This window comes from Eptesicus fuscus, chromosome 3 (genome assembly GCF_027574615.1).
Source record: "Eptesicus fuscus isolate TK198812 chromosome 3, DD_ASM_mEF_20220401, whole genome shotgun sequence".
Taxonomy (NCBI): Eukaryota; Metazoa; Chordata; class Mammalia; order Chiroptera; family Vespertilionidae; genus Eptesicus; species Eptesicus fuscus.
Window position 1 is genome coordinate 20363053 of NC_072475.1, and position 9345 is coordinate 20372397.

Genomic DNA, 9345 nt, shown 5'->3' on the forward strand with positions numbered 1-9345 from the left:
CGAAGTGGAGAAAAGACAGTAGAAAATTCATGTTCTATCTCTAAGTATAGGTAGAGAAATTGACAATTAGAAAATTAAAATGACCTTATTGCTTTTTCTTATTAAAAACTCCAAAAGAAAAGAGAACAGGATTGGAAGTAAGGAAACTTGTCATGAAGGAGGCTGTGACCTTGGGCAAATTATTGAACCTCTTTGTGCTTCGATTTCTCTTCTAAATTGAGGGACTTGGACTAGACCACATCTAAAGTTTGTTTCAGCTCCAACATTCTGTTTCACAGAAATGCTTGCAAAGTCTCAGCATGACTAAATCGGGGGAATGGTATGTTACTGAGAACAATGAGAACAAGAGCCTAAGAGGGCCTTTTTCACTTCTCATCATCATATTAGGCCCACAGAGCCTAGAGCCAATTAGCTCCTAATTTCCTGAATAGGACATTGTTTCTTGTGTCTAGTAGACAATATGGCTGCCCTCATGACACTGTGCAAAGTTGCCTAGAAACGTTTCAGTGTGCTTTGTTTTAAAGTGGATTCTTAACAACACAGCCACAGTAAAAACATTTACCCTTACCTTGTCACAATAACTCCTGGTTAAGGGGCAGACCAGTTCTAAGATATAAGTGAAGAGAGTCCTTGGAGCTTTGCCTTTCTTGCCTACAATTCTTTTTTATTTTTAATATATTTTTTATTGATTTCAGAGAGGAAGGGAGAGGGAGAGAGAGATGCAAATATAAATGATGAGAGAGAATCATTGATCAACTGCCTCCTGCACGCCCCTACTGGGCATGTGTCCTGGCCAGGAATCAAACCGTGACCTCCTGGTTCATAGGTTGACACTCAACCACTGAGCTATACTGGCCAGGTTTGCCCATCATTCTAATGGCATCTTTTCCTCAGTACCCTCCCTCTGGCTTCACCCAACCCTCACATGCAGGACTGTGCCTGTGCAGACACCACTCATGCATAGAAGCACAGGCTTTCATGGTAGGAAAAGGCGAGCTTGTCAAAGGCAGACAGACACCCAAGACCGATCACAATGCCTGGCACACAGTAGGAGCTTACTAAATACCAGCGAATGGCTCACAAGCATTTTAAGGGTAACAAACTTATGTTCCCTCAAGACGCTGCTACCTCATTCAATAAAGAGCTCCCATCAGAGTCATTGGATGCTAATGTGTTTACATGACCATTTACCAGGTCAGAGGAAAGCGTTCTAAAAAACAGACTAAATACCTAACCCTAATGCTTAACCCAGCACTTAGAATGGGAGACAGAGAACAGTTCAGAATTTCTTTAATTATTCCAATACACACGCAGCCTCACCTCTCAATCACTTACCTTAATTACAATATGATGGTATAAAACCTTCACTTATTTGAAGTCACTAGTATGGGCAATTTAAGAGTTAAAGGAAAGAGGGAAGGAGAATGGAAAAGAGAATGGAAGAGAAGGGAAGGAAAGCTCTATTTTTGAGCTCTGCTGAATTACAGGTACCATTGTGGCCACTTTACATACAGTGTCTCATTTAGGCCTCACACTGTTAGATCTTCTGTTTACAGAAAAAAGGAAAAGAGGTTCGCAGAAGCTTATTTGCTTATACAGAGTTACTTAGCTAGAAAAGTGGCAGAGCTGGGATTGAAATCCAGCTATTTAAACAACAACAAAAAAGTTTTTTGTTTTTTTTTTTTACTATTTACCTCTTTACAAAAATATATTTTCATCCGTGTTTGGCTCAGGTGTTACATGCTAGTACAATCAAAGGAATCACAGAAAAGCCCTATTCCCTCAGCTTGTGGCGCATTTGTCTCTCTCTCTCTGCCAGGCCTCATACTCTGCCCCTTCAGGGCCCAGCTCAACACTTCAAAGAAATTCTATTTTTTATTCAACTTGCCTTACACCAACAATGATATGCCACTAATATGGGTTGAATTGTGTTCCTCCAAAAGATGTTAAAGTCTTAAGAAGTAGTACCTTATTTGAAAATAGGGTCTTTGCAGATATTGGAGTTAAGGTAAGTTCATTAGGGTGGGCCCTAATCCAATCTGACTGGTGTCTGTATAAGAAGAGGAAATCTGGACACTAACAGACATGCACACAGAGAGAATGCCACATGAAGACAAAGGCAGAGATCAGGGTGATGCATCTACAAGCCAAGGAATGCCAACATTGGCAGCAAAGCACCGAAAGCTAGGAGAGAGGCATAGAATAGCGTCTCCTGCACACCCTCCGAAGGAGCTAACCTTGCTGACACCCTGGTTTTGGACATCCAGCCTCCTGAACTGTGAGACAATACGTTTCTGTTGTGCAAGCCACTCTGCTTTGGGACTTTGTTAAGACAGACACTATGCAGCAAACACTAATAATACATAAGGCAACAGGAGAACAGCTGCAAATTATATAATGCCAATTATTCAGAAAGATCAAATGGAAATTCAGAAGGCAGAAGTAATCCAATATTTGTTCAATATATATTTATTCTACTCTGATCAGTGTAGTATTCAGAAAATGAGGCCATCAGATGTAAGCAAGTATTTTAATTACATTAATTGCTCACAAAAATAAAAGCTTTTAGTCTGGTAAGTAATTGTAACGCTTCCTAGAACTACATTCTCTGAGATTCATGCGTTGACAGATGTGTTTTTAATTCACAGAGGAAATTGATATTGCCCAGAAACTGGAAGAAGTTTAACTATTGAAACTCAGGCATACATTTCAGCTCAGTACAGGCAGGTTATAAGTTTGAAGACCCAGGGAATAGACAGTGACAGGCAAGGACATGCTTCATAGACACCTTTTCCCAGAACTTTTAGGAGTAGCCTGTAACAAACCCAACTCAGGATATATTTGCATATGCATTTCTAGTTTGTTTAAAAGCACAAAGGGAATAAAATTCAAATAGCATGGAAAATAAGTTTGTGCTTAGTGGGCCCAATTCAATTTGTTGGCAAATTTTGAAATCTACTTGTGAATTAGTTGGAAAAATCATCAAACACAGAGTTTAGATAACTTCCATTGTGTATCAAATGAGGGCAGTTGGCACCCAGAAAAGAAAAAGGGACCATGATAATCATTTATATGGATCAGCACATTCTGTATTCTTCTGTGTCCTACTGCTCATCAGCCTCCAGCCACCACTTTTTTTTTTTAATATATTTTATTGATTTATTACAGTGAGGAAGAGAGAGGGATAGAGTTAGAAACATCGACCAGCTGCCTCTTGCACACCCCCTACTGGGGATGTGCCTGCAACCAAGGTACATGCCCTTGACCGGAATCGAACCTGGGACCCTTCAGTCCAAAGACTGACACTCTATCCACTGAGCCAAACCGGTTTCGGCCAGCCACCACTTTTCTTCCAGCTCCAGCTCATCAGAATGCATTATTCAAGAAAATACTTTAAAATTTTCTGAGCAACTATACATTTTTCTCATTAAATGAACAAATATGCATTTTTTCTCACATTGTAGGCCAGGCACCATCCTAGGGTATAGTGGTAAACTGAACAGCTACAATTTCTGCCCTCTTAAAACCCACCCTTGAGCTCATTTGTAAACTTGTGTTTGAGGCAAAGGGAGTGCTTAGAAATAGAATATACCTACAAGAAGTTTATGGTGTTTTGTGATGGCCAGACCCATTCAAGATCTTTCAAATAACAATACAATGTACAACCCAGGAGTGAGAATCCAAGAAGTGATATTAACAATTACTCCTGAGTTACATTTAAAAAAAATCATTGTCACAGACACCCACTGTTTTCTGCCTAACCCCTCTCCCCTTCTTCTATGAATTGTTCCAGCCCCCATTCCAGCAGAGGCAGCCATGATTTAAAGTAACCCTGCCCTCAGGAACCATATACATTGCCTCTATCATCTATAATCTAAAATGGATCAGGATCACTGCTATAAACCCTGATAGCAGCTCAGGTTTTGCTGTCCTTTGGGATCCAAAGAAGATTGACTTAAATCCCCAGTTTTGTCCTGAAACTCACAAACACTTTCAGCCCTACATTCTGCTCTGCCAACTTATTTTTTACTCTGCCTCATGAGATTGCCTTTATTTTTACCATTTTCAAACTAAATGTGCCTCTCAAAAATAAATAACAAAATAAAAGCCTCACTCTAAAACCCCCTAAAATGAAATACTAATGTCTATATCCTGACTCTTGAGTCTACTTTTGTGTTGAGATAAAAAAAAAAATCCAAATCTGTAATGAATTTTAAAAATTTGTTTTTATTGATTTCAGAGCGGGAGAGAAAGATAGAAACATCAATGATGAGAGAGACTCATTGATCGGCTGCCTCCTGCACGCGCCCCATACTGGGGATCTAGCCTATGACCAGGCATGTGCCCTGACAGGAATTAAACCATGACCTCCTGGTTCATAGGTTGACATTCAACTACTGAGCCACCTAGGCCAGGTTGTAAAGAATTTTTATAAAAGTTTATTTGAGCCAAAATGACAACAGATGCAGGGAGCAAAATCTCAAATGCTCTGGAGAATAAGTTTTGCAGCTTCTTTTATACATTTGGAATTAAGGAGGGAATGCAAGGAAAATAACATGGAGGTGGGAGAAAGCAAGGTGGGCATTGGTCATGTTAACAAGGTCATGTGATCTCTTGAGGTTGGTCCACTTTAGAAGGAGGGGTCCGAAAGAGGCATTTCAAAGGAGTGTTAACCTAGATGCACAAAAACAATGGACAGGGCTTGCTTGGGACATAGGTAAGTAAATTTTCTCCTAAAAATGTTATATGACTAGGCCATGACTATCCTGCATGACCTGCCCACTTAGGAAGTTAAGATCAGGTCACCCAGTGAGGTTACTGTCCACAGGACCACTTTCTCACCCCCATCTGTCATGTCACTCAGCTGTTTATCCCAGCCCCCCTTGTCTCACAAACCCAGATTCATTGCTCATGCCCAGTGATTGGGCCACTTCTTTTATTGCCAAATCTTTTGCTCTTTTATTACCTGTTTGAGGGATCATCAAGACCTTATCCTAAACAAAAGCAATTTCTTCCCTAAGAATTCTGTTACCTGTTAATGAGATTTTTAAAAAACATCCCCTACAGACTATTAACCAAGTACTTTGGTAAAACATAAAATGGAGATAGTGATTTTGAAAAGACTTAAGTGAGAAGATGACAATTAATTGGGTTTTAAAGGCTCAGCAAATTTCCTCAGGCTAAAAATGAGAGAGAAGGAGAACACATAAAAAGGGGGAAAGAAATGTAAGCACACAGAGCAGGTTTCGGGAGCCGTAAATGGTATCCCAGACATTTCACAAGTTGAATTCCAGGTAAGTTTGAAAAGTACCTGGAGATGAGGGAGAGAGAGCATCTTGGAAAATGACCTATGGAAGTAAGGCTTTGTTATTGATCCCCTGCTGGAAGCTAATTCCAGCATGTCATAAATGCAAGAAGTTTCATCAAAAGGTTGATGGAACCTTGAGGATTGCCTGCTGGAAATGGCTGAGGGCATTTCCCCAAACCTGAAAAGGATGCATAAATGATTGCTTGCTTCCAGACAGCTGAGGGCACTTCATTCTACATGTTATTGCCTCCTGCTGGCCAAACACCTGAGCTGCCGAAGGCAGTTCCCCGAATCTGATAATGGATTCTGTATACTAAACCTTGCCTTTGATGTATATCTACCTTGCCATAGGACAATTTGTGTTAATAAAAAGCAAGGGATCCAGAGAGACAGGAGAACTTGGTTCCTTTAGCTAAGTCTTCTCTGGCTCCCCAAAATGCCTTCCAGAATTATGTTTCATCTCTAGACTCTTTAATCATTTACAGCAGCCCCTTCTCCAGATTCCTGAACCCTTCAAGATGCTGGATTAAGACCCCCGGCAATCCCCCACAGTTTTTGCTTTTCATGACATGGCTAATCAGAGTTTCACATTATCAGCTCTACAAATTGGTTTGTACCAATTCAGTGAACATGTATTAGGTACTTAGTATGTGATAAGCACACTGCTAAGAATTGGTGATGTAAGATGAATAAATGCTCAAAATGTTAATACACTGGGAGGAATTGGTGAAGAGCTTCCTAGGTAGCATGCCAGGACAGACACACCATCCACATCAGTAGCTGCATCAAGATATTGATCCCTTAAGTCTTTGGGGCAATTAGGAAGAAACTGGGATGGCTAGAATCTCCATCTAGTTGTCTCCAGCCATAAGCACCCTTCTCAGTTGACATCAGTGTGCAATACAAATACTGTGTGCCATGGGTACCATGCTGTGGAAATGGTTGGGACACACTACTAGAGGTTAAGTCACTTGCAGAAGCCCAGGTGACCTGGATGAGCGTGCAGTTGAGTGATGGTAAAGAACACATAAACTTGAGAGCTACTACTATTTATGAGGTAGAATCTCATCAGCCACCAACCACAACAGTGCTTCCAGCTCCAACTCTTTAGAAAGCATTATTTAAGAAATTATTTTAAAAGGTACTGAGCAACTACTGATTTTTTTTTAATGAATTGAACAAATATTTTGCTTCTGTAGTGGGTCAGGCACTGTGCTGAGATACAGTGGTAAACAGAATAGGTACAGTTTCTGTCCTCATAAAACCTGTCCTTAATCTCAGTTATATACTTGGTACTTATGGAATGTTAATAGGTTGTGTTTTGTTTTTTTAAATGGGAAGTGAAGTTGAAGGAGAGGACAATGGGAGTTTAGATGGGGGGAACTTCTACAACAAGCCATTCATTAGAGATGAGTAGGAACAAAGTTTGGAGAATTGAAAATGGTTGAACCTGGTCCTTGGGGGAGAGATTTTTATAGTCAAAAACTGCTGAGAAGTTCTGAATTTCAATAATTTGTTTTCTGCTGTACCTCTAAATATTTCTCTTGTTGGACAGCTTAAAATATGGACCTTGAGAGAGTGTTAGCAGAGGGAAGTCCGAAGTGGAGTATCCTGGGAGCTTTATTGGAGCTTTTCTCAACTTCACAGCATTAATCTTATTTTCTTATATCTACTATACAATTTTTTAAGTTTCTTATTTGTGTGTTAATGTCCATTTATAATAGCATCTTGCTCATGCTTTAAGGACACACAATCTTGTCTTATCTCTTTAAGGATATTAATGGCAGTTTTCTCTTTGATGCTTGTTTCTGCATAGTTTTTGGTTTCTTCAGATTGTCTGTATCTGTGTGCTTTTATGTTAAGGTCCTTGGGTATCTGGTTATCTGCTCATCTTTTAAGGAAAAAACAATAAAAAAGCTAGATTAAGTTCTGTGTGGTGGATGGGTTTTTGACTGTGGGCTCATGCTTTTTGGTCTGTAACCCAAGGGCACAAAACTAGCATCCCACAGGCTGAATCTGAGACCAGTGTGTCTGTGTTTTGTTTTGGTTTTCAGTTTGATTTGTGTGCCTCTCACTATGGATGCATCCTTTAACTACCTGTAAATCCCACTACTCCTTTTTGATTTAAGCTACTTTTAAGCTAGAAATTCCTACCCAATACTTTTTCTAGGAGTCAAAATCTTGCTTATCTTTTAACATAAACTCAGATGCCCCTTGCTCTGTGACATCTTCTCTAATACCCCCAGGCCGCGTTAAACTAAGCCTGATCTGGTTTCCACCAGGTTTCACTCCTCTATCAGAGCCCTTGCCCCAGTCCTTATTGCGATATATATGATGTGTACGTGGACATGGGATCCTCCATGTGACTACACATCCTGTGGAGGCAGGGACTCTATTCCAGGCATGTTAGTCTCTCCTATAATAGCTTTGGTTAAAAAAAAAATCAAGAAAGTTTACTTAAAAATCTTTGTGTTCAATGGGGTAGGGGTTGAAGGTAGACAAGGAGAACATGGAAGCATAGATCAAACTTGATGCTCCTCCCTGAGTATTTGATTATTCAAATCATGAACTATAATCCCCCCACCTTAACCCCCAATGTAAGCAACATACCATGCCAGGCTGCAATGTGGCTTCAATCTACTCGCCAGTGACTTCACAGAGCCTAATCTGTTTCACATGATAGAGCGTTTCTCAAGCTGTAGGAAAAAGAAGAAAAAACAAACCCCCAACATATCCAAATGAAAGAAGGAAGAGTTCTGCATTTGAAAAGGTAATTTATCCTCATTTGTGATCATGTGCCCTTTGAGAATTCAAATCAGATAAAGCATAAATCTTCGCCTATCTGCAAAGGTGCCCAGGCACGATAAATCATAGTTTGTGGCAAATGTTTTGAAGGCAGTTTTCAGACATCTGAGGCCTTAGCATCTCTCTGGTTTTATTTCACCATGGCCTTGATTGTAAAATATCCTCAATGTTCCTAAGCGGCATGCATTATTTTATTTACCTATTTTTATTAAGATATATTTTACATACAACATTGTATAAGTTTAAAATGTACACATATTGATTTGACACACTTATATTGCAATATGATTGCCCTTATAGCAATAGCTAATGTCACATAATTATTAGTCCTAGGGTTGGGGACTAAGGTCTAGTCTCTTAGCAAGTTCAATGTTTCTAATATAGTGTTGTTGTCTATAATCACTGTCCTGTGAATTAGATCTCCGGGACTTATTTATCTACAAGTGTGTACTCTCAACATCTCTCCCACTCCCCTACCTCCCACCCCCTCAGCCCTTGGTACTCACCATTTTACTCTCTGCTTTTTATAAGTTGTGTTTTGTTTTTTTTGGATTCCACATATAAGAGATATCACACAGTATTTGTCTTTGCCTGAATTATCTTACTCATTTTTTAAGAATCTTTTGCTTTTATTAGGACCATAATGTCCTCAAGGTCCACTCATGCTGTTTTGTGGCAGGATTTCTAAGCAGCAGGGACTTTTGCCTTGCATCGCATCCATCTCCACGGAAAGCTCCAGGAACACAGTCTGTACTCTCACCCATGCAGCTTTCCATCATAGCTGAACTAGTCTTTTCCCATTTTATTCAGCCACTCACGCTGGCCCAATGAAACAGCATTAGCTAACTCCTCCTCATAACCTTTCATTTCCAGGATGGTTTCAACATTGTGGGTTTGAAATTATTTGAGAGAGCCCTGGAAGATACCAAATATAGACGCATCCATGGGAACAGTAAACAAAGTATGTTTGGATTCACACAAAATTATGACTCTGCAAAGACCTTGAAGAACCAGATGGGTTTCAAGGCCTGTAGCTCCAAGTTCTACTAAACTGGACATGGGAGTTAAAGGGCAGACTGTGGTGCAGGCGGCCTGAGTTCCTCCCCTTCAAGCCACTGCTCCATACAGGGTGGCCTTGGGAGCTATATAAACTCTCTACAAGCCCAACCCCATCTGTGAAATGGGCAAAATCATTGCACCTACTTCAGAAGATGTTTGTGAAGATCAAATAA